This window comes from Prionailurus viverrinus, chromosome B1 (assembly GCF_022837055.1).
Source record: "Prionailurus viverrinus isolate Anna chromosome B1, UM_Priviv_1.0, whole genome shotgun sequence".
NCBI lineage: Eukaryota > Metazoa > Chordata > Mammalia > Carnivora > Felidae > Prionailurus > Prionailurus viverrinus.
In genome coordinates this window covers 66,316,351-66,342,422 of record NC_062564.1, presented here as the reverse complement: position 1 = coordinate 66,342,422, position 26,072 = coordinate 66,316,351, and the positions used below count along the sequence as shown (strand labels likewise).

At 33.3% G+C, this 26,072-nt stretch overlaps 1 protein-coding gene and 1 long non-coding RNA gene across 7 annotated transcripts in view; one reads left to right on the top strand and one right to left on the bottom strand.

Moving 5' to 3' along the window:
- Positions 1 to 3,891, top strand: part of LOC125164621 (uncharacterized) — a 21,971-nt gene extending 18,080 nt beyond the window's left edge. Inside the window, exon 3 of the long non-coding RNA XR_007151833.1 lies at positions 3,461 to 3,891. This is a non-coding gene — a long non-coding RNA (uncharacterized LOC125164621). The remainder of the gene's footprint in view (positions 1 to 3,460) is intronic.
- FSTL5 (follistatin like 5) overlaps positions 1 to 26,072 on the bottom strand; it is a 1,137,298-nt gene that overhangs the window by 574,349 nt on the left and 536,877 nt on the right. The window lies entirely within an intron of this gene.

Sequence of the window (26,072 nt, the reverse complement as noted above, 5' to 3'; positions counted from 1 at the left end):
ATATAGAGGAACTAAAGATAATATAACTTCTTGTATTAAACTGAAGTGTTTAAAAAATTAAGGGCAGACAGACAAAAAGCATCCTCACACTATAACATTTGAGACACAATTTATCTAGAATAAATTAACTTTTCTTTTTTAAAAGCATTAATCACTGGAAGTAGTTGGTTCAAACAGGCTCCTGATTTAAACTTCTTTCTGAAAATAAAAATGTTTCTTTTTCAATTTTTAAGACCAATAGAAAGGATTGAAAATGATGAATGGGGAATCTCAAGCCTTCATATTTAAAGAAATATCTTCTTCCAGACACCTTAGTGAAGAGAATATTTTGTGCTGAAAATAAACTAGAGAACTTTCCAAGAAAGAGTTTTCCTTTAATATCCGCTGTGCTTATGGATGTTTCAAAAATAAAACAAATGCTTCTTTGTTGTTCTTTATTTGCTTAAAATATAATGCAGTTGTGAGGAACAAGGGTTTGGTGTACTTCTGATTTTTAAAAAATACCCTCTCCTATTAACTGAGTGACCATGGGTAGTTTATTAATCTGCACATATTTCTTTATCTGTAAAACGTATTGTTCTTAAACTTATATGATATGACATTGTGTGATATGATACAAGGAGACTTCATCTGCAAAAATGTTAGAAAAACTTGGTTAAGGGAGAAATATATCTTCATTATTAAGTATGTGCGTAATATTATATATAATGTATAAAATATAAATGCAATTTTTTTGAAAAATTCTTATTCTTTCCACTGAAATAAGTGATATAGTCTATGAAAGAGGTAAAAACACACATACTTGAGAAACAGTATATTTATAAATCAAATAAATACATTGTATTATACATGTACTACTGCATATTTCTCATAGTCATATAAAATAAAATATTTGTATTTTTCTTATAGCATAAATTCAGAACAGAAATTCCCTACCTAATATATAAACTGGCCATTTGGGAACAGAGCATTAAAAAAATAGGTAATCTGAGATTTAGAAGGCACCTCAGAGACATTCTAAAACAGGCCATTCATTTGATATTTTAATCTCCCCCCAAAGCTTTTCAGCCAGGCATTCAATCCATATATGTTTGAATACCTGTTATACGCAGCAGTAACACTGCCTGCTAAATTTGTCTCTAGCATCCTGATTATTTAAAGCTAATATTTAGTTTTTATAGAGCCAAATATATTCACTTTAGCCTCTACTTATTAATCCTTTGGGGTATTAAGAGAAGAACAATCCTTCTTGTCCTAACAGGCTTTAAATAAGCAAATAAAATAATTATGCTTCCCACTAACACCCATAATACACATATGTACATTTACACACACACACACACACACACACACACACACACACACACAAATACACACATTACTTTGTCTTTTTCAAAAGAAATATCTAAGGACCAGGAATTTATGAGTTGGCTGTGAAACTTTTTATCACATTCACTGGCATTGTCTGTACAGATACCAGGGTGGTGGCGGGGAAGAGAGGCCACATGTTCCTGGAAATAAAGGCCAGCCTATATGTGAAAATAGTATTCCATATTTACTGTTAGTAGAAAGTGCAGCTTCAGTTAACCTATTCTCTCAAATGACCTATTAAGTATATACAAATAAGTTTAAATCATACTTTCTTCTGCTGCTTCACTGTTTCCTTTCTCAAGTCATTTTGTCCACCAAAGCCTGGAAGTAACATATTTTGTCTGATTATACTAAAACTACTTGGCCTAATGTTGGCATGCTTAGGGTTACAAAATATTTACCTAGTTTATTTTCTATCAGAACTTCAAGACATATACAAATTTGGCAAGCATTTCCTCTATAATCTAAAAATATAGAATAATACTAAGTCACAAACTTCCAAATGCACTTAAGTTTGCTTCTATTTGGAAAGAAATGCATTTATAAGAAATGTTTTAATGTATTTGGGCCATATATCATTGGGAGAGATTAGCTAAAGCCACAGATATAGAAGATACATAATTGAATATTACAGTGCTTTAAGAAACTCAGCCTGTAATAGATGAAAGAATAACATATACACAGAGGACGTATTTCAACATAGCATCAACAGAATGGGTGAAGACATAAAGAGGAACAACCTGGCATATGGGCACTGTTGATACAGATGTTGGTAAAATGAAACAAGCAGTGAATGTTTGAGAAAATGATCAATACATCATATGAATATCGCCTCTAACAACATAAGCTTACCTTAAAGCATATTGGTGAGTCAACCATTTGGAATGTAGAGTAAAATGATAATAATTAAGATTATGTTTATAGTTTGTAGGTTAGTATGTTCAAAAGGGCAGAGGATAGGATGAGAACATAAAATAGATTTCCATCCCAAAAGAAAGAAAGAAAGAAAGAAAGAAAGAAAGAAAGAAAGAAAGAAAGAAAGAAAGAAGAAAGAAAGAAAGAAAGAAAGAAAGAAAGAAGTAATAACCAACATTAACTGGTTATGATGTTCAGCATTTGGAGGGAAATAAAAATGAAAGTTGGAAGTTAAGACTATATAAATGAGGGCAGCAACATGTTTATAGGATCATGTAAAAGAGCTAGTTTATAGAAGGACAAGTAGCAGAATTTGTTAGGGGGCACCTAGAGATCAAGATATTAATGTAGGTACTTTGCTTTGGAAGAAATAAAATAATTAAAGTTTCAACCAAGTAGGCAGTTAGGCCAGAGATAGAAGGAAAATCAATGATACAAAATATTCCTCAAAATCTAATACTATGTTTTCTATTTCATTGAATGTAAAATACACCCAATTATATGATACACCTTTATTTCCAGCAGAATGAATAAAGATAACACCTGCTATTATAGATGTATTGTAGGGTGCTGTAGGGAAATAGAAGAGGAAGAACTTGGTCTCAGGATGAGTAAGGACTTTTTGGAGGAACTGATTCATTAGTCCAATCCAAGAAGGGGGAAAAGAGGAGGGAAAAGGGAGGAAATGGGGAGGGGGGGAACGGGGAAAAAGAAAAAAAAATGTATAAGGGAGGTGGGATGATTAATAATACATGAGTAAATGAGGGAGGGTTAGAGGAGATAAAGGGTATGGTGTGTGTTTGAAAAAATGTAATTAGTTTATGATTCCTATAGTGTAAGTTTCAGTGCAGAGAGTGAAAGGCTATGAGCTGAAGAGGCCGGTGAGGACCAGACTCTTACATGTGGGGCTAAGAAATTTGGACTGGATTTGATGGAAATTCAGGAAAATTATGTGATTAAAAAAAATAATAAAAGTTTAAAATGTGGAAAATGTTGTTTGAGGCTTCCACTATTAAAATAGTCCAGATGGAGAAAATGAGGACCTGAAGCAAGATCATGATAGAGGAATAAAAAAGTAAGAACAGATTTTAAAAACACTAAAATTGTACAATTCCAGAACTTATTCTGAATTTAGCAAGTTTATGTTGACTATATCAATAATAATATTTTTCAGGTTCGTAATGGAACCTTTGCAGTGTGGAAGCAACTTAACTGATCCTGAGTATCAGTGAGTTGAGTCTGGATTTGGGAAGAAAAGAGCAATAAGAAGAATACAGACTTGTGAACTAAATGTTTAAAAGTGTGGAATTGTGGTGACAACCAAAGTTTCATGAGAGCACATTACATTTCCTTCAAGACATGACATTTTTAAAAAAGTCTTAATTCATATAAGACTATATTTTTTAATTTTTTAGGAATCTGGTATCCAGATTGAACTAAGAAAAAAGTAAAATGTTGCCTTATGGAGAAGGCATCTGTGCAGTGAGAAACAGAGATTTCATCCTGTACAAAACTCTCTCAGGCTGAAATATTGAGCAAAAAGTTTTCTAAAAGGCACACATTTAATCCTGGCTTAAGGAAAAGACCATTAAAGACAGAATATTAGAAACAAAATCCCCATGGTAATGCATGCAAGTATTCACAATACAAATCTCTGAAATGCAAAAAGAATAATATGATTTCAATACATGGTTGAAAATTAATTTATATTCTAAGCAGCTCTGAGTGTATCAGTTATATTTGAACAATGAAATTCAAGTGAATCATGTAGAAATTAGAGTTAATACTTGGTATAGATTCTATTTCATTTGTGTACTCTCTGTAAGCAATGTAATTACATAAAAAGAGAGATGGTTCATCATTAAGAAATGACTTTTCCATCTGGGCCTATGAATTATTTTACTAGAAAGTAATAATAATTTCTTGCTAATGCATATATCAATTACTGCCATAACATAATAATAGCAATGGTAAATACTAAATATTTATTTTTTCATATATTTTGCTCAAATAAAATGACTCAGACTGGAGATTTCAGGAGATAGAGAGGAGTTTCTCAAATCAGATAACAGGTAATGTAATGTCACCTTGAACCATATAAAAATACTTTTTTTTAATAGGTTATAGGCACAGGGGTGCCGGGGTGACTCGGTCAGCTAAACATCTAACTTTAGCTCATGATCTCACAGCTTGTAAGTTGGAGCCCCACATCAGGCTCTGTGCTGACAGCTCAGAGCCCGAATCCTGCTTCAGATTCTGTGTCCCCTTCTCTCTCTGCCTCTCCCCTGCTCATGCTCTGTCTCTCTCTCCTTCAAAAACAAATAAACATTAAAAAATGTTTTAATAGGTTATAAACAGAAATACCAGAAATGCCATATAGTTCTAGTTTGGTATATCAGAAATTAATTTTATAAATCCCATATTGCAGAATTTCTAAGCTATTTTTAAGTCTTCTTACATATTTTATATAATCTGGGATGACTTAAGGTAACTATCAATTATTTTCACAAATTTTCTAAGGAACCTGGAGAACCATCTTCAGACATGAACATATTATTATGAGGTGATCAAGATCAGGGAGTAGGAATTTTGATTGCCTCAACATTCCTGAGGAAAATATTGAAATAAATAATATGGATTTCTCTTTGAAAACTATACATTTCTTGAGTTTAAATATCAGAATACAAAAGGCAGCAGCCATAGTCTATCAACCGACATAATGCAAAAAGATCTAGTTATAAATTGTGCGTATCTCAAACAAAAAATCCAAATAGCCAATGTTATAAATAAACATTCATTCATCAGTCAGTAAAGCTAGCATCTTTCCTCCAACTGATTGTAGAATATTCTTGAAATCATTCTCCCACCCTTACCTTATCCAATCCCTTACCAAGTTGAAGATACTATATGATAATGTCAAAATCCTCTGCCCTACTTTCTATCCTTCATAGGAACTATAGCAAGTCAAAATTATTATAGTACACAGATTCTAAGATAATCCTCAGTGATCCCCACATGCTGGTATTTACTCACTCGTATAACGCCTCCTCTCAACCTTCCACTCCCTGCTTGATTGTGGGAGGAAACGATAACTTACTCCTTAACAATAGAATATGGGAAATATATTGGGATGCCATAAGAATGACATCTGATTCACTAGCAAACTCTTTCTCCTGCTGACTTTGCTGGAGCAAGTTTCCATGTTGGGAGCTGCCCTGTGGAGCAGACCACGTGGCAAGGCACTGAAGATGTTGGGCTCCGGTCAACAGACAGCAAGAAACCAAGGCCCTCATTCAAACGGGCTTCTAGTACCTCAGGAAACTAAATGGTGTCTACAATTGAGTGAGCTTGTAAGGGGGATATTTCCACACTTGAAGTTTCAGATGAGACTCCAGCCATGCTTAACACCTTACATGTGGGAGATCCAGAAACAGAGAACCCATTTCAACTTTGCCCAGTCTTTTGACTCATGGAAACTTTGAGGCAAAAATGTGTTTCATTATATGCTTCTGTGTCTGTGGTACTTCATCACCACAAATAAATAATACAGATACCATTACTCTAACATGGACTACTAGTGTTTTATTAGCTTCTCCACTGCCACTATCCAAAGCATTCTCCTCCATTCAACAACAGTTGTTTGTACGAAATGCAAACCTAATCACAATGTCTTCTCTCTTTTTCCAACCACACATACTGTTTATAATTCTTTAATGGCTTCTCATTGATCATAAGAAATTTATATTTCCTTAATATGACCTAAAAACTTTCACCTGTGGCCTTCATCTATTTCTCCAGGCTGATCATTGTCCCTAGGGAGGATTATTCAGATCCACTTATTGCCATACAGAGTTAGAAAATTACTTGCTGGGGTGCCTGCGTGGCTCACCAGACTGAATTTCATGTTGGGTTCTGATCTCTGGATTTCAACTCAGGTCATGAACTCATGGTTTGTGAATTGGAGCCCTCTGTCAGGCTCTGCGCTGAGGAGCCTGCTTGGGATTCTCTCTCTCTCCCTCTCTCTGCCCCTCCCTTGCTCATGCTCTTGCACTCTCTCTCTCTCTCAAAATAAATAAATAAACAAACAAACAAACAAACAAACAAACTTAAAAAAAGAAAGAAAAGAAAATCATTTGCTAAAGTGTCTCATATCTTTTGCATTACTTAGTGAAAGTTGTTTCACGACAGTTTTAAACACCCAGATATACACATAAAAAAAGAAAGGTAATTTTGGCATAAACTATATCAAATACAGCTGTAGGGTCTGTGTAGATATCACTGGGCCCTATGATAGGCCCTATTCTGTTAAATATTGTTATAACATGTGAGTGGAACTGGAAATAAAACACATTTATTTTATAAATAGCATAAAATTAAGAGAGATAATTAATACACAAAAAATGAAGTATTTCAAATTATTGGAAAAATAAAAATCAATACAACTTTTTCAATTTCTTCACTAGTAATGAGGAATTCTTCATTAGAAATATAAATAATATATTATATTTGTAAAAGCCATAAGGTTATACTAAAGATTAAATGAGATAGTGTGCAAAGCACCAAGTTTTATGTATATTACTAAGTATTCAAAAATATTTCATAATATTTTTAGAATGTGTTAGAAATGTACTTCAGTACAATGCAAAGTACTCCCACTTGTGGTAATGATTGAGAAGTTAGACCACTAATGAAGGATTCTCTGACTGATAATGAGAGTGGAGGGAAAATCTTCACTGTGTTATACTGAGACCCAACCTCTACCACCAATCAATTAAACACAGGCATGGCCAAATCAGAGTCCGTTAATGATTCCTCATGTGCATTTCATCTTCACCCACATTTATCTCTAGTGGAGAACTTCAGACTATGAACGTATTCCCCTTTGCAATAAAATAGGAGGTTATGGGTAAGGGAGATTGGTAATGCTACTCCTTGCTTTATTTACTGTATCCAATCAGGAAGGCCTCTCTTTGATGGTCTTTGTATTAAGAGTAATTAATTGAAAATACGCATAAGATCTGATAAAGGAAGAATGGGATACACTGTTTCTCCCAACAAATAAATATCAAAATTTCTCAGTGTGGGATCAAAATATGAGTAGTTTTTTGAATGTTTATCAGGTGATTTTAAGATATATTTAGGTTTGAGAAATTTGCATGAACCTGGTAAACCCCATGGGACCTATGAAACAAAAGAAAGCCTTCTATATATGTGGGAATTGCAAATTCATCCAAGACTAAGGTTTCATGATTAAACCTTTATTCCTATCATTATTTTTCTGCAAATGGACACTATCCTCCCTATTTTCCATGGTGATTATTATAACTATCTTCATTTTATTCATTCAGAAAAGAGCAGAGCAGTTTTCCAATAATTTGAAATACTTGTAAAAGTCTCAATTGTAAGTGAACCCATCATTTATAATGAGACACACTTTACCAAAGCAGAATTAGGCTGACCATGAGATTCCATCAATATGATATTTTTATTAATCTATATCAAAAATAGGGATTGAAAAACCTTAACACTTATTGTATGTTTTGACATTACCAAAATGAATTACTATATGAAATCTGTAAGTTATTTTGATGCTGTCATAACAATGAAGAATCCATTTATCATTCATGTTATTGTCCCAACAGTATGAAAACAAAACTAATAGTATTGGCCTTTCTATTTTTATTTATAATGTAAACCTCCAAAGGCAACCTACTGTTTTTGTTTAACATAGTTTATGTCTAATAGCCATTGAAAATAATGGCTAATAGGACTTCTTATTAAAAATACACAAATATTGATAATTTTCTAGAAAAATTATATTATTTATTCCCCATTAAGAAAATTAAACCATAAAATATTGAAATGTATATTTCTATGCATATATTCCATACCTATCTCATGAAGCTATTGATTATATAATGTTAACATTTTTGAAAATATTAAAATAACCCTCATCACCACACACAAAAAAAACAAAAACCAAAAAGCAGAAAACTAGTTAGTGGACACTTCTGGATATTTAGAGCAATTTATTCTTTTGTTTAAATAATCACATTAAGGTGGTGAATATGATTTATTATTTACATGCAAAAAATATAACATCACTCATAATGTTTTATTTATTATTCATAATCTAAAAACAATATTAAAATTCACATTTGCCCTATTTTATCCATCCATTTATCTATTCTACATATCTGTTTAATGCATTTGAAAGTAAGCCACAGCTGTCATGAACTTCACTTTTAATTATTTCAGCACATATCTCCTATGAATAAGGATGGTCTTTTATGTAATACAGCATCATTATAACACCATATAAAATTGATAATAATTTCATGATAGCAAGTAATATATAGTTCACACTAGTCTTTACTTAATGTACATCAATGTATCCATGATTTTTTTTTAACCTAAGATATAATCAAGCTCCATAGTTTGTGTTTGGTTGTATGGCTCCTTAGTTCTTTTCCTTCACAGTTATAGCCCCATCATTTAGTATGTTTTGAAGATTGTAAGCTACTTATCTTCTAGAATAGTTTACATTCTAGATTTGTCTATTGATTTATCGTATTTAATTTAAAGTTAACTACTTTGGACAAATTTACTATGCAGATGATGTGTGCACTTATTACATCATATTAGGAAATACATAATAGGTTATTTTTATCACTTAAATGGTGACTGCATTTTCTCTCTGAACCAAAAAAGTAATCCATTTGTAATATTTTAATATAAATATCCTGATGTGCAACAAGCTTTCAGACTACTAATTAGCTAGATCTATCTAATATGTGACAGATAAATCATAGAAGAATTATCTATTCTTTCATTTTGGATGTAGACTTGGCCATGTGGCTTGCTTTGGCAATGAGATGTTAGTGGATTGGATGAAAACAGAGGCTTGCTTGAGATATCCTTGCCCAGGCTTATTGTTTTGCTCTCCTTTAACCACAAAATAAAATTTGTGACTCAGATAGCCACTAGTCCAGGAGAATGAAAAACACAGGAGGGAGAAATAAATGTTCTTTGTATATGTTATAACATAAGACTATTAAACTGGATTATGGCAAATACTGATGAGCTTTACTTGATTTAGTAAGTACTTTGGGGTTGAAAAATGATTTCTTATATTTGCTTTTTGTATGTATGTATATATCTATAACTAATATCTATATCTAATATCTATCTATCTATATATATATATATATATTAACTTGCTTTAAGTAAAACTCTCTCTCTCTATTCCCCCTCTTTGTTTTTATAAGTCACTATGGATTCAAAGAGTTTTTATTCAATATGTTATACTTCATTTGCATTATTATTCTATTTGAAACTTAAATTATGTTAAATTGAACAGGTGGATACCCTTAACATATTAATTATTATGCTTTTTGGACACAACCCTATTGTCTCTGATCAATTCTTTGCTTTATGTACTAATAGCATATTCACCACTGCCCATATCTGGAATCACACATTTCTCAAGGATCTCTGATCCATGGTAGTGGGGAATGGTATTTGACAATCAATCCAACACTGTGTAGGTTTTTAATCTAAAGTCCAAAACATTTTCTACAGAAATATACTTGGATCACTTCCCTTCAAAAAAGAAAGAGGAAAGTTTAAGGAACTGAATAAATTACCAAGAGACAGGTGGATTTAAAAAGAAACTGGGAAAGAAGAAGCAGCTGCTTGAGACCAAAGAACAAATGACAAGTTATATCCATGGCACCTGTTCTTTGTTTCCTTTATTCCTAAACATGGCAGTTTTTTCTCCCTCTCTCATTTTTCCTTTTCTTTGCCCACTGTAATTCCTTCCCTACATTTTCATTTTAGCTTTTATCTCTTGGTTTTCTTATAATTTTCCATTTAGTCTCTTCTTTCTCATTTATCATCTGTATCATACGGAAATTATAGGGAAAGTGAGTGGTATTTTATACTCTAGTTTGTTCCATAAATCCGTCTATTCAAAACACCAAACCTTCTAATAATAATAATAATAATAATAATAACAATAAAAATAATACATTAATAATAATAATTAAAAGCAAGAGACTAATACAAAATAATTTAATGTGTAATGTGATTGTACTTTATTCAAATAAATTCAAGTAATTTTTGCAAAACTTAGCATGTAGAAAATCTCTACTCTTTTTTTTCTACCAAAAGCAAAAGAACACTTTGTAGTTCTAAGATATATATTTTCTAAAAAGTTAGTACAGGAAAAGATTTGATGAGACAACTAAGCCAAGTATGTTACCTCCTTACTAAAATACAGATATAGAATCCTTGCTTCCTCAATTGAAATTCACTATCATGCATAGCACACATTCTAAACCAGAATTTAGATCCATTAAAAGATAATGTAAATGTTTTCCTGTTACAATGATGATCTTGTATTTTATAGTAACTTTTCAATAAGAAATCAGAGTAGTAAAAAGACTATTTGCCTTTGGATATGCTACAACCAAAAATGTGAAATTTTCATACTTATATATATACAAATGTGTATATATGTGTGTGTGTGTGTGTGTGTGTGTCAGTTTTCTCCCATATTTTATTTGTTTTACCCTAGTTATATGCCACTATTTCTTTCTATAATGATATATAAGTATAGTCTTCACAAATGTGTATATATGTGTGTGTGTGTGTCAGTTTTCTCCCATATTTTATTTGTTTTACCCTGTTATATGCCACTATTTCTTTCTATAATGATATATAAGTATAGTCTTCACAAATGTGTATATATGTGTGTGTGTGTGTCAGTTTTCTCCCATATTTTATTTTTTTTACCCTAGTTATATGCCACTATTTCTTTCTATAATCATATATAAGTATAGTCAGTTCATCTTGAGGATATTTCATTACAAAGGTTTGGATGTAGCCTATGAGATCCTCGGACTTGGCCTTCAACTCAATATTTTAGTGTTTAAATATAATCTTTACCTTATTTTGGCATATACACATATTGTAAAAAAAACTGACATTAAATAAGCTCTTGGGGTGCCTAGGAGGCTTAGTCTGTGAAGCCTCCCATTCTTGATTTTGGCTCAGGACATGATCTCAGCATTTTTGAGATCGAGCCCCGTGTTGGGCTCTGCGCTGACAGCATCTACCCTGTGGGATTCTCTCTCTCTCTCTCTCTCTCTCTCTCTCTCTCTGCCTCTCTCTGGCTCATGCTCTCTTTTTCTCAAATATATAAATAAATGCTTTTTAAAAAAGAGTTTAAAAATTACTATGTCATTTAGACATTTAAATTGCACGTTTATATAATAATTGAAAACGCAACTAATTTATATAAAATTCTACAGGAACCTTGAAGTTGGTCCTGGTTTTCTTCAGTTAGAAATAGATACATTTTGGGGCGCCTGGGTGGCTCAGTTGGTTAAGCGTCCGACTTCGGCTCAGGTCACGGATCTCACCATTGGTGGGTTCGGGCCCCAAGTCAGGCTCTGTGCTCACAGCTCAGATCCTGGACCCTGCTTTGGATTCTCTCTCTGCTCCTCCCCCACTCATGCTCTATCTCTCTCTCTGTTCCTCCCTCACTCATGCTCTGTCTCTCTCTCTCTCTCAAAAATAAATAAACATTTTTTTTAAAATTATAAAAAAAAGAAATAGATACATTTTGGGGCACCTGGGTGGCTCAGTTGGCTAAGTGTCCAACTTAGGTCAGGTCATGATCTCAGGTCATGATCTCATGGTTTGTGAGTTTGAGCCCCACATTGGGCTCTGTGCTGGCAGCATTAAGCCTGCTTGGGATTCTCTCTCTCTCTCTGTGTGTCTTTTTCTCTCTGCACCTCCCCCACTAGTTCCCTCTCTCTCTCCAAAATAAATAAACATTAAAAAAGTTTAAAAAAAGAAATAGATATATTTTGAAATAAGTTATATTTAACTTTTATAAACTCTTCAACAAAACAAGGTCATTAATTCTGATATATTTCTCCTTGATTATTGGAATTTTAGAGGCTGCCTTATGATGCCTATGCCTCTAGTGGGTACTCAAAATCAAATTTGAACTACAGCAATTATGTTGAAGTTAAGACTGCAATTTTCAAATATTACACATGTCTTCATAAATAACAACAAAGCCACAGTAGATTGAGACCTAGTTTGGATAAAGGGAAGAAGCTGGGTAAGGAATTTACCTTGCAAGAATGAACTACACAAAAGTCATCTGCCCAATTGATGGTTTATTTGGGATTAAGTCTTGTTTTTGAGATCTGTTGTGGGCCCTCAAACTACCAACTATATCCACAGGAAGTCAAGACCAAAATTGTAAAAATGTCTATTGGAGGACAAAAAGGTACTTCCAAATTAGAAGTTCTCTATGTATAATTGCCATTTTTCTGCAACACAGTTACTGACAAGGGAAGCAAAGTTGCCTTTAGAAAAATGAAGGCTCTCCCACTTCTGTCTTTTAGCTGAATTCTACTAACTTTTTTGTATATCCACATCCGTATTTGTATTACATATTCATTTGCTTAGGAAAAACTATCATATACCTATTTAAGACTACCTCTGTGAAAACATGAATAATATTTTAATAATATTTGAGTTATGTCCCATATGTAACATGTAATAATATAGTGTTCATTTATATATACCATAATGATGGTCTTTAATATTCTATTATGGTCCTTTTTGATAATAAATTAAGAGAAGTTACAAAATAAACTGCCAGTTTTTTCACTCAGTAATTCATTAAAAAATAAAAGAATGGACTACTTGTTTGATGGGTGTAATATTTTTTTTAACTTCTTAGGAATTTGATATGGCTTACAATGCATTAACTGCATTATAGGACTGTTTAAGATAGTATATTATGAGAAAAAGATATTGTATCTGTATTCATTTACTATCAAAATATACAATGCATTCTCTAGGCTATTGGAATGTAATATTGGAAGCTTCTACAATATATTATTCAAAACTAACTCAAATACTATGCTTATGTATTTAAAGATTTTTTTAACGTTTATTTATTATTGAGAGACAGAGAGAGACAGAGCATGAGCAGGGGAGGGGCAGAGAGAGAGGGAGACACAGAATCCAAAGCTGGCTCCAGTCTCTGAGCTGTCAGCACAGAGCTCGACGCATGGCTCAAACTCACAAACAGCGAGATGATGACCTGAGCTGAAGTCTGATGCCTAACCGACTGAGCCACTCAGGCGTCCCACTATGCTTATGTATTTTAATCTTTTTTAAAGGAGGATATTATTACAGCAAATCATAAGTTAATAAAAGGATTAAGAAACATATCAGTTTTTATATGCATTGCACTGACAAATTAGGATGAAACAGGAGAAAAACACTTTCAAGAAGGTTTTTACAGCATGGGGAAAAATGAACTCTTATGGAAATAATGTATCATTCATATCAATTGTAAGCAGTGCATTTTTTAATACTTGTGTCTGTGGTTTAGCATTAATACGAATTACATGTCTTCTCTTAGAGAGATTTAAATATCTATACATTTAATGAAAATGGGAGAAGAATGATTAAAATTAGAACCCAGGACACTCATTTATACAACAAAAAAATACACGATATATCTTGTTAATTTATTTGTTTTCCAGTATTACTCCTTTCACCAAGACAATCCCAGAACATGCTAAGAAAACTTTGCAAGACCACAGAGCACAATTATATAGTTTGGATTAAAACATACTCTCATCGTTTACCTCTTGTATTTGACAAACTTCTGCAGAAAATCTTCTCACAAGACAATATCCAATGACTAAATCTTTTTGCTTCTTGTCTGATAAACACATTTCCTTAATGCTTCCATAATGAAGTTTAAAAGAATTATAGTAAATACTATAATATCCTGTAATGTTATAAAAGAAATTTAACTTCTATTTTCATGCTATACTATTATTTTTATTTTTTATTTCTTTTTTAAATTTAAATTTAATTTAATTTAATTTTGAGAGAGAGAGAGAGAGAGAGAGAGAGAGAAAGGGACAGAGATAGATGGAGAAACAGAATCTGAAGCTGACTCCAGGCTCTGAGCTGTCAGCACAGAGCCTAACACAGGGCTTGAACTCATGAACTGGTAGATCATGACCTGAGCTGAAGTCGGCTGCTTAAACCACTGAGCCACCCAGGTGCCCCCATATCATGCTATTTTAAAATTTGTGTTTCTCCATACATTTGTCCCCCCTAGGGTCAAAATTACCAAAACATTTTTTCTAATCAAGTAATATGCAAAGTGAAATCAATTAGCAATTAACTAGTATTATATGCTTTCAAGCTCCTTTACTATATGTTTTTTTTTCTTTTTTTTGCTCTGTTTTTCTGCTACAGGTTTCATTTAACTTTCTTCTGACATTTCACATACCCTTAATTTTATATTACAGATATATAATCAGATATATACAGATATATAATACATATAATACACTATACCAATAATCAGTACCTACAATATGAAATGTCATTCATTTATTATTTATTCTGCCAACTGTTTTCATAAAAAACTTGATAATAAAGAATTTAGAAAAACCCTAGAAATAATCTCATTCAATTTAGAATCAGGTCCCTATATTGTTATTCACTATTTTTAATTGACTTTAATTTCCAGATCCTCAGTCATTTCAAAATGATTAAAATAATACTAACAATAATTAGTGTGTACTTCTTTTAATAATAAGAAAAAGTAAACGTATCTGTAGTGTACTTGCTATTACAAGAGTGGTTCTGCCAGTTTCACTGTAAATCAGAATGACTAAGACAACTTTGAAAAATCCAGATTCCTTGGCTTCACTCAGAGCTACTAAATCAACACCGGTAGTCATAAAGCTAAGGAGGTTTTCTCTTATCCTCTATCTCTCTTTCTTTTTCTTTCTGTCTCTAAAATATCTTATCTGAGTGATTTTTATGTTTAACCAAGATTTCTTTTCTTGTGAACCAAAAATACCCTCAGGACTGATTGGATTCATTGTTTTTAAATCTCATAAAAGTTATTTTAAAATTCTTTAATGTCACTATCAAGGATGTTAACATTTTGGAAACTTCATGAAACTATTAAAATAATGATAGTTATGAATCACTTTCAGAAAAGGGTGTATTTTTTTTGAAAAGTTTATATTATTTAGAAGACAAATTTGTGGTTTACCCAATTATTCTATCTATTACTACTGCATGGTTTCACCACAAAATTCAATTTTTGACATAAGTGAATATGTGTTTCTGAATAAAATAACTATTAATTTTTTTAATGTCCATTAATTTTTGAGAGAGATACAGAGAGTGAGCAGGGGAGAGAGAGAGAGAGAGAGAGAGAGAGAGAGAGAGAGAGAGAGAGAGAATCTAAAGCAGGCTCCAGGCTCTGAGCTGTTAGCAAAGAGCCTGACACAGGGCTTGAACACACGGACAGCTAGATCATGACCTGAGCCGCAGTCTGAGGCTTAATCCACTGAGTCACCCAGGCACCCTGAAATAACTTTCTTAAAAATATAATTCACAAGGGGCACCTGGGTGGCGCAGTCGGTTAAGCATCCGACTTCAGTCAGGTCACGATCTCGGGGTCCGTGAGTTCGAGCCCCGCGTCAGGCTCTGGGCTGATGGCTCAGAGCCTGGAGCCTGTTTCCGATTCTGTGACTCCCTCTCTCTCTGCCCCTCCCCCGTTCATGCTCTGTCTCTCTCTATCCCAAAAATAAATAAACGTTGAAAAAAAAATTAAAAAAAAATATAATTGACTCAAAACTTCACTGAAATAAAAACTAGCTAAATTCGGTTATATAAGTGAATTTAATTTTGAATATGACTATATTTTTAAATATCCATATACCATCTGTAAGCACTTAATAATAGTTTTTGATGGCACATTACACTTTACTAAGTTGAATGGCATTAAAATTATCAGAGGAGGGGAGTTTGGAAGGCTCAGTTGGTTAAGCCTCCCACTGACTTGGCTCAGGTCATCATCTAGCAGTCTGTGAGTTTGAGCCCTGCATCGGGCTCTGTGCTGATGGCTCAGAGCCTGGATCCTGCTTTGGATTCTGTGTCTCCTTCTCTCTCTGTTCCTTTCTTGCTCGCATTCTGTGTCTCTCTCTCAAAAATAAAGTTTAAAAACATTTTTTTAACTATGGGAGGAAAGGGTAATTTTATGAACAATTGCATATAAAAATATTTATTATTATCCACATATCTGTACTCCAGGCATATTTAATAGTTTGAACATGTACTTTTTAAAATAAAACAGACATTATTTTAATATGCATTCCCTTGAGATGTAAGTCTTCCATCAAACTACTTTCCCCTACCACCTAGTCTTACTATGTGTACCTATCAAAATTTGTCACCTCTTTATAAACCTTTTTATGTTTTTAACTGACAAATGTCACTATGTTCTTCTAAGTACCCACAGACTTTTGTGCCTAATGTAATTAAATCACAGTGCTATTTTTGCACATCTTTGCTGTTAAAATATAAGGTTTTTGGAGGTAGGAAATGGGATCCTTAACAATTGTAATGTTAGTGTTTGCCAAAGATCATGGTAAATGGTAACCATCAAATAAATATTTGTTTTAAAAATGAATAATTAAAGAAATTGGAATAATAAATGTACAGATTTGAAAATTAATTGGGAGATTTCACAATTGCTTCAAATATAGGAACAACTTTGTTCAAATAGTTTCTCGAATGAGATGACTGAATGGAGAGTTGAGGTAAATGTTTTCACCTCAAAAGCTTTCTGAAAAGTGGAGAGCATGGTGATCAAGACTCTAGAAGAGTGGTACAAGCACCACATTTGACATTTGTGGCTCTGGTCTGCATTTAGCTATTCTTGCTCAAATAACTGATGAAGACAAACATTGGGTTTATTAAAAAATAAACCACAGGCCCCAAACAGAGTAATTTACTTTAGGCCCATATCACCAAACCAGGGCTATTTAATGCCTCTCCTAACTGTAGTTTCAACTTTCCCTAGGAATGTATCTTAATTGGTCGGTAGGGAACTTCCTGGTCAGCACTGGTGAGATAATCCATGTAATAAGATCAGTTGTCCCCCAAAGAGAGATGATCTTGGCCAAAATAATCCTTTTGTTATTATTATTTATGACTTCTTTGTATTGCCTTGAATAATCTTTCCCTTTCTGTAGCTCTTGAAGTTCCTTTGTACTTGCTAGATGGTATGCTGCCCAATTCATGAATTATTCAATAAAACCATTTAGGTCTTTAAAATGTACTCAGTTGAGTTTTTGTTATTTGATAGATTTAATTAACACTTGAAGTTTGGGGAAACTTGCCTCAGATTGGTCATAAACCTTGGAATTTAAATCCTAAAAATATGATATCTGAAAGTTAAAAGTTGTGAAATTGACAGTGATGGATTACAGAAAGAGGAGCCTGGAAGTAGTAATTAAGGGAGTAATACTCCCAGAATCTCTACTCCTGTTCCAATTTATCTACTGCCCTACCCCTAGTTTTGCCATATCACAGCTAATCCATTAACTTCCACATACAGAAAACCTGATTTAAAAAAATAAACTAGTTTCTGGGGCATCTGGGTGGCTACTCGGTTGAGCATCTGACTCTTGATTTCTGCTCAGGTCATGGTCCCAGGGTTGTAGGATTCAGTCCCATGTAGGACTCCATGCTGAGTGGGGAGCCTGCTTAAGATTCTTCTCTCTCTCTCCCTTTGCCACTCTCCCCCACTTTATCTCTCTCCTTCTCTAAAATAAAAAAAAATCTATAAAAATAAAATAAACCAGTTTCTTTCTTCATTACTTATAGAATTCACAGATTACAGTAATGGTGGTAATGGTTGCTTTGGTTTGTTTGTCTTCACAAAAGCACTTCTAAAACCCAAATAAACATAGCTCCTCTGGTGGGTTTTCAGGAACAGTTAACAAAGCTGTGAGGAAGGCATTTTGACATGGTATGGAAAGGAGAAGAAACTTTGAAAATAGAAGAGCAGGTTTAATAATTCTTAAGTAACAATATAAACACTACATAAAAAGAGAATCCAAGGGGTTTAGGAAGCCCAACAGAGGAAGACAGAATCAGGAGGAATATTCCTATTCAATGGTTCCAACAATTCTAACTTGCAAAGTTGTGAGTTCTCAGTGAAGAACTCCATACCTGAGCATACCTTAAATGAAAATGTCCCTTAACAAGAGATTTGTCACCTTTAGCTTGACTTTGAGAGATCAGTAAAACCTAGACTACCAAATCATAATAAAAATTAGTATTTATCTAGTCCAATCTCATCATTTTACACATGTAGAAAGTGGGTCTCGAAGAACTAAAGAATCTATTTCTAAGTTATTTCAGTTTGAAATTGCAAACTGAAGATAGGAAGAGGCCTCTACAAATTTTATAGTGAGAGAATAAATGACTGAATTCAGAAACTACTAAGAGAAAAATAGACGTAACTCATGAGAGTTGAAATATGCTTCCCATTTCAGATAAAGGTTAGCATTTTCTTTGATTTCACAAAATTGGAAAGGCAAATCTAGAAGAAGTAGAAAATGTTGATGTTAGGAGGTAATTACAAGATTGTTTTCATAGGTACAAACCACAAAACATGAGGGTTAGAATGGGGAAGTCAAAGATAGCCAAGCAGGCAAAAGTTTTCCCACTGTTTAAGGTAAGAGAATCACTGACAACAGAAAATGGACCATTGGCCCTGATATGGGGCAAAACAACAAAAATCCAGAATATATGTAATTTAATTAGAGTGACAGTTAATAATTCTCAAGGAGAAGCTAAAATCTCTAAAAGAAGAAAAGTCTATGGAAATAAAGCTTGGAAAATTGTTTATCAATAAAAAAACTGGCATGTTATAATTTCAGTAGAAGCTAATTGGATTTATTAAAATATGAAAACTCCCCCAGGGAAAATGAACTCTTTCAATGCATACACTTGAGATTTAAAAAGTCAGACATATGATGAAAATTATGAAAAGTTCTTGCCACATATGCAACCAACATTTTATTAATAAAGAAATTTTTTTAGTTATTTACATTTTTTTCCTTTTCTGATGATTTACTTTAAATTAAGCAATATAAAATGCTAAGTTGGTTTAACTTAAAGTTGCAGCAGAACTAATTCTAATAATGAAATAACCCCTTACAGCAAGTCTTTGAATGATTAGAAGATTTTCAGATAATTTCTTGTGAATGCAAACAAGATAATCATAGAAGTGCATATATCAAGTAGCCCTTTCTTCAAACACTAGTGGTTATGCATATTCAACAGAATGCAAATATTGACTTTTCTGATAGCAAGTGGATCAGATTGAAAAGTGTCTGATGGGAAACTATAATCATTTGTGGAATGCAGCAACGACCTTCACACCCCCTATGCCAAGGGTGTATTCCACTTGAATCTCTGATTCTGCTAACCTTTAAACAGTTTCCACAACTTGAGAAATAAAATAGATATCTGGGAAAGGGCAGTCTCTGCCAGTACAACAAAGGCTTAGAAGAAATAAACAGGCCTTGTGTCTCATAATGTTTCTCAGGAGATTCAAAGCAAGAAAGCCTAAGGTTGCAATTGACTTCTCAAACAGACAAACTAGCACATGAAAAGCTTCCTCCCTCTGAATAAACTGAGAAGAGAATAGAAAAGGTCAGCCAATTGTATACCAAGTAATCAATATGTTCTGGGAATATAATACTCAATTAGATTTAAGTATTTAGTGTTTCAATGAGAAAAATAACCTAGTACATTTCAATCAAGATATTGTTAAGTATATTCCAGCATGTTTTATACTTTATGAACATACTTATCATGCTTCAAATAGCAGCCAAAGCATAGCTATGGAATCAAAGCTAAAAGGAGTATGTCAGACTATAAATAGACTTTTATGTATCTACTCTGACAAATAAAAAACACATGCTATTTTATTGAAATATTAAATACATTAGATAGTAGAGATGCCAATCCGTCTCCAAAGGTTACATCCTGCATGATTCTGTTCATATGTTACTTTGGAAAAGGCGAACCTATAGGGACAGAAAACCAAATCAGTGACTGGCAGAGGTCTGGGGAATGACCTGACTAGAGAGGATAGGTATTACAGATTATTACTGGGTAATGGGTCTATTCATATCTTAATTTTGGTGGTGATTATGGGATGCTAAACAGGTCTTAAAGCTCATAGCTCTGCGAATGAAAATAGTTAATAATAAATTTCATATGTGTGTGTGTGTGTGTGTGTGTGCGCATGGGTAGATAGAAATATAAAGATAGGTATAGAGAAATATCTACTCATATATCTCTTGATTATGTTGGTGGTGAGTATATGTGAGAATATGTCGTCAAACTAACAGAACATGCCCATGAATGTTTACAGGAGCTTTTTTCATAATTACCAAAATTTGGAAGAAACCAAAATGTCTTTATTAGATGCATGAAATTATAAACTGTAGTATATCCAGACGATGGAATATTATTCAGCACTACAAAGAAATGAGCTATCAAGTTATGAAAAGACATGGAGGAAAATTATATGCATAATTTTAAGTAAAATAAACCAATCTAAGAAGACTACATACTGTATGATTTTAACTACATGACAATCTGGAAAAGGCAAAACTATGGAGACAGTAAAAATATCAAGGGTTTTCAAGAGTTAGAAGGGAGAAAAAAGTGAATAGGCAGAACACAAAGAAATTCAGGGCAGTGAAATTACTCTGCCTGAGACAATAATGGTATATATATGTCATTAACAAACACACACACACACACACACACACACACACACAGCACCCATAACTTAAATATACCTCAAAGTTGTTGCTAAAATTATATCGAATAAATTTACACATACAGAAAACAACTTTAGAGAATCTATTCCCTTAATTTTAAATTAAAGTACAACTTAAATACTCAAAACAAGATGAAATTTCAATGCTACACAGTCTAGTGATGTCTATTCAATCTAGTGAGGCTGGATCCTTATTTATTCAACTCTGGTTTAGGAAATTAGATTGATTAAACAACCTTAAAAGAGTTTCTATGTAAGCTTCATTTTGTAATAAGACTATAAAATAAGCTACATTTTTGGCAAGAAAGATATAGATAGATAGATATAGATAGATATAGATATAGATATAGATATAGATATAGATATCTATAGATATCTATAGATATCTATATCTATCTAGATAGATATAGAAAGTATAGATATCTATATCTATATATATATTTATTTTATTTATGTTATTTTTTTAGAGAGAGAGAGAAAGTGCGAGCATGGGAGAGGGGCATAGGAGGGAGAGAAAGGAGGGGGGAGAATCTCAAGCTGTCTCCATATTCAGCCACTCAGCATGGAATCTGAGGTGGGACTCAACCCCACAAGGGATCATAATCTGAGCTGAAATCAAGAGCTCCCCAGACACCCCTAGCAAGAGAGATTATTAGTCTATATATAAAATACCTTCTTTACCTAAACACTTGTAAGAAAGCCACTCAACTTTGTTTATCTAAAAAAAAATTAATGCTTATTTGTTTTTGAGAGACAGAGAAAAACCGAGTGTGATCATGGGAGGGGCAAAGAGAGAGAGAGGGAGACACAGAATCTGAAGCAAGGTCCAGAATCTATGCTGTCAGCACAGAGCCTGATGCTGGCTAGAAGCCGCAAACTGTGAGATCATGACCTGAGCCGAAGTCGGCTGCGCAACCGACTGAACCACCCAGATGCCTCAACTTTGTTTATTTTTTAAAAATAAAAAATGCACCATCAAAGAAAATGGTGTTATAAAATCATGATCAATAAAGTTAATTAAATTTTATATTTTTAAGTGTGAATGAATTATTAAATATACTACTTTTTAAAAAACATATATCTAAAATAAAAAATACAATATAAGAAGTGAAAAAAGAATAAAGTGGATCAATTATCCTTCTTTTATAAATTTAATATTAACTTATATACATATAAATTATATCACCATTATATATGTATATATACCTATATACATACATTATATACATGTATATATACCTATATACATACATTATATACATGTATATATACCTATATACATACATTATATACATGTATATATACCTATATACATACATTATGTATATACATTATGTATGTACATATATAATGTATGTATATAGGTATATATACATTCCATTACAGTTCATTGGGAAATATGATGGAGATACCTGGTGGCTTAAGCGTCCTACTCTTGATCTCGGCTCAGGTCATGATCTCATGGTCCATGAGATAGAACCCACAGTGGGCTACATCCTGTCCTCATTGAGCCTGCTTGGGATTCTCTCTCCCTCTCTCTGCCCATGCTCGCTCTCTCCCTCTCTCAAAATAAAAAAAAATAAAAAAATAAAACTTTAAAAACTACAAAGGGAGATATGAAAATTCATAGGATGATAAGAACATAGATACTACACTGAAAGGTTTTTAGCCATTATCTTGTTAATTTCTTGTATAAACATTTTTGGTTAATCCCTGTGAAGCATCATGACCTTAGTTAGTAATGGATTGAATCAATAACTCACTTTTGAACTCTTTCCAGTGAATGAAATATGTGAGATTCAACTCAAAAAGTTTTAAACTGAATCACAGCCACCAAATGATTACTCTTTCTAGTTGGGTGTTAGACCTACATGTCCAAACTTGCTGTCTCCACTAACCTGGAAATCAAAGTATAGCAGCTACTAGCTGAATGTTAACAACAGAGTCCCAGAAGTAAGTGAACGAAATGGAATTTATGATACAAAAAAAAAAAAACCCTCTAGATATGGACCAAATACTCAACACTAATTTCGTAAGAAACTTGATTACACTGTTAGGGATTTGGAAGTAATATCAAGACTTAAAAATAAAAGGGCTATTAAGATATGCAAACTACAAATAATATGTTTCAATTTCATATAATTTTCATTTCATTTTAATGTAAAATAGTTCACATAATGCACTGGTTTGTCTCATACGTACTGAATAATCAATGTTATTTCATAATCTGCATCCAATTTTATACCTAAGATAATTGAACTTTGGGAAGAAAGAACTGAGTTCCCAGAGAACTAAGATTTCCAACATTGTAATGTCATGTCAGTGGCTACAACACCAACTGTCCTCAATTTGTTGTCCTTTCTCTCACTCAATCATTCTAATATTTTAATATCTTAATATTTCTGGGGCACCTGGGTGGCTCAGTTAATTAGGCTTCTGACTAGGTTTCAGCTTCGGTCTTGATCTCATGGTTAGTGAGTGTGAGGCTCGCATCAGGTTCTGTGCTGACAGTGCAGACCCTGCTTGGGATTCTCTCTCTCTCCCTATCCCTCTGCCCCTACCCTGCTCATGCTCTCTCTCTCTCTCTCAAAAATAAATATATAAACTTCATAAAACATATTTTTAATATTTCTGCTGGCAGATTTGGAGGAACTTCCTCATGTATTCTATCAAATATTTTAAAATATAAAAATAAGTCAAGCCTCTATATTATAAACCATTTAAAAATATTCATCAAAGATCTATTTATACTAATATTCTAAATACAGGGTGTACAACAATGACCAGAGCAGGTGGAATTCTTGCCCTTAGGTAGCTCACATTAGAATGTGAGGGAGGCAGATAACAAACAGGTTAAAAAAATTAAATATATAGTTTGTTGGAGGCTGATAAGGCCACTAAGGAAGAGAAAATAGGGTTAGAGGGAGAAAATGCTAGCCAAATGGGAATTGTCAGTTTTTAATAGAAGAGTCAAGGTAGACCTCAAGGAGAAGATAGCCTTTAAGCAGGAACAGCAAGGACATAGGGGAATAAACCATGTAGACAGCTGGGAAAGGAAGATTTCAGAAAGAGGGAGGATGGAGTGCAAAAACCCCAGGAGAGACTGTGTTGAAGGAGCAGAAGGAGGGTGGTGTGGCAGGAGAAATGTGAATGAAAAGAAAGTGGTATGGTTGAATTTGGAGAGAAAGGGCAGGGGCATGGCTTGCAGGGCCCTGTGGTAAATCTGTGTTCATGCAGGGAGAAGTGGAGAGTCACAAGAGTGACTTTATCTTAATCACTCTGGTTGCTGGATTCAGAAGAGTTTGGAGGGAAGAATGTGCAGGCACAAGGAGAGTAATTGGGGTTATCTTCTCACAAAGATCGTAGTGGCTTGGATAAGAGCGGCTGAAATGGAATTGTGGGGCAACTTAGAGCTTAGAATGTAAAGACTAAGATTTTCCAAGAAAGCTGAGTGAAAGAGAAGAGTCTAAGTTGATTGTAAGACTGGACTGAGCACATGAAAGGGAGGGGTAGGCATTAATTGCGAAGGGAAACACAGCACAAGAAGATGTATTCTGCTTTGGATAGGATAAATTTGAGATGTCTTTAGATATTCATGTATAGATATTTTTTAGTGTGTCTCACAAATGATGTGTGTATATGTTTTGTTTCCTGCCTTTGATATCAAGTGTTCATTCCACGGCTTGAATGTCAAATGTAAATGAATATGATTTTAAAAACACAATTGCCTACAAATATTTTTTTTTCAGAAATTCAGTGATATGGTTGGTCTGCAAATTGAAAAAAAAAATCATGATACCATTATATAACTGAACTCATTTCCAGAGGTCCTTACTAGATGGTGCTTCAAAAAAAAAAAAAGGCTTATGAGTTAACTTTTTTACTAAATAGCAAGAAGTCAATTAAAGAAAAAAAAGAAAATCTTTGGAAGTTATATATGAGGTATAAAATAAATGGTGCATAATCTTTGAAAAAATAGAATATAATTTATAACTGAAAATCCATGGTCCTTCTCAAAAGTGTGCAATAAATTTTACCTTTGCATGAGTTTTAATCTTAACGTAAACTGCTCAAAAATAAACGGAAAAACAATAAACTATTTGCTTTCAGTGTATGGAAATCAAAATTTTAAAGCTGTGTGATTATAGAACTTTGTCACACTTTATTACAGGCTCACCAAAGAAAGACTTTTTAAGTAAACCTGGCCTTTGAACTAAGAATACGTTTTGTACAGATGAACATAAAGAAAGGGAATAAAAAATAATATAAAAACAGGGAGGGGACAAAACATAAGAGACTCTTAAATATGGAGAGGGTTACTGGAGGGGATGTGGGGGGGATGGGCTAAATGGGTAAGGGGCATTAAGGAATCTACTGAAAACACTGTTGCACTATATGCTGACTAATTTGGGTGTAAATTTTAAAAAATAAATTAAATAAAAAAAGAATACCTTTTGTAGAATATTTTTTTGTGTGTAGATTGGGGTAAGGCAGGAGTAGTAATGAATAAAATTAACACTAAAATTACAGTGACCCGATTTTCAGTTTTTGTGAGTGTGTGTGTGTGTGTGTGTGTGTGTGCGTGCGCGCGTGTGCGCGCACGCGCGCAGCTGCGTATGTGTAAGATAGTTTTATTTGGAATAAATAATTGACTCAAAATATTATAGATTTGTGCATTTAGATACAGGTTATTAAAAGAAGGCTACTCTAATATGATGTAAGGCTAGGGAGGGAAATCAAATCCTCACTCTAATTAAAAATGATTATAAAATAAGAATGATACATTATACAGCCTATGCAAAGCAAATTGCATAAAATTTTGCATACGTTTATATGCACAGCATTGGTTACTGATAACCACCCTATAGATAAATTTGGAATTATTTGCTTTTACCAATAAGCAAAATGAGAAAGAAAGTGAGTTGCCCAGTCTCACATATAGTAGAGCAATGAGCTCAGGATTCCAAACCAGACAGCCTAACGCTAAAGCCTGTACTTGGCTTGCAATTAATGTGTCACATTTTTATGTATCACTTATATCCTTTGGGTGTCCAATCTTCTC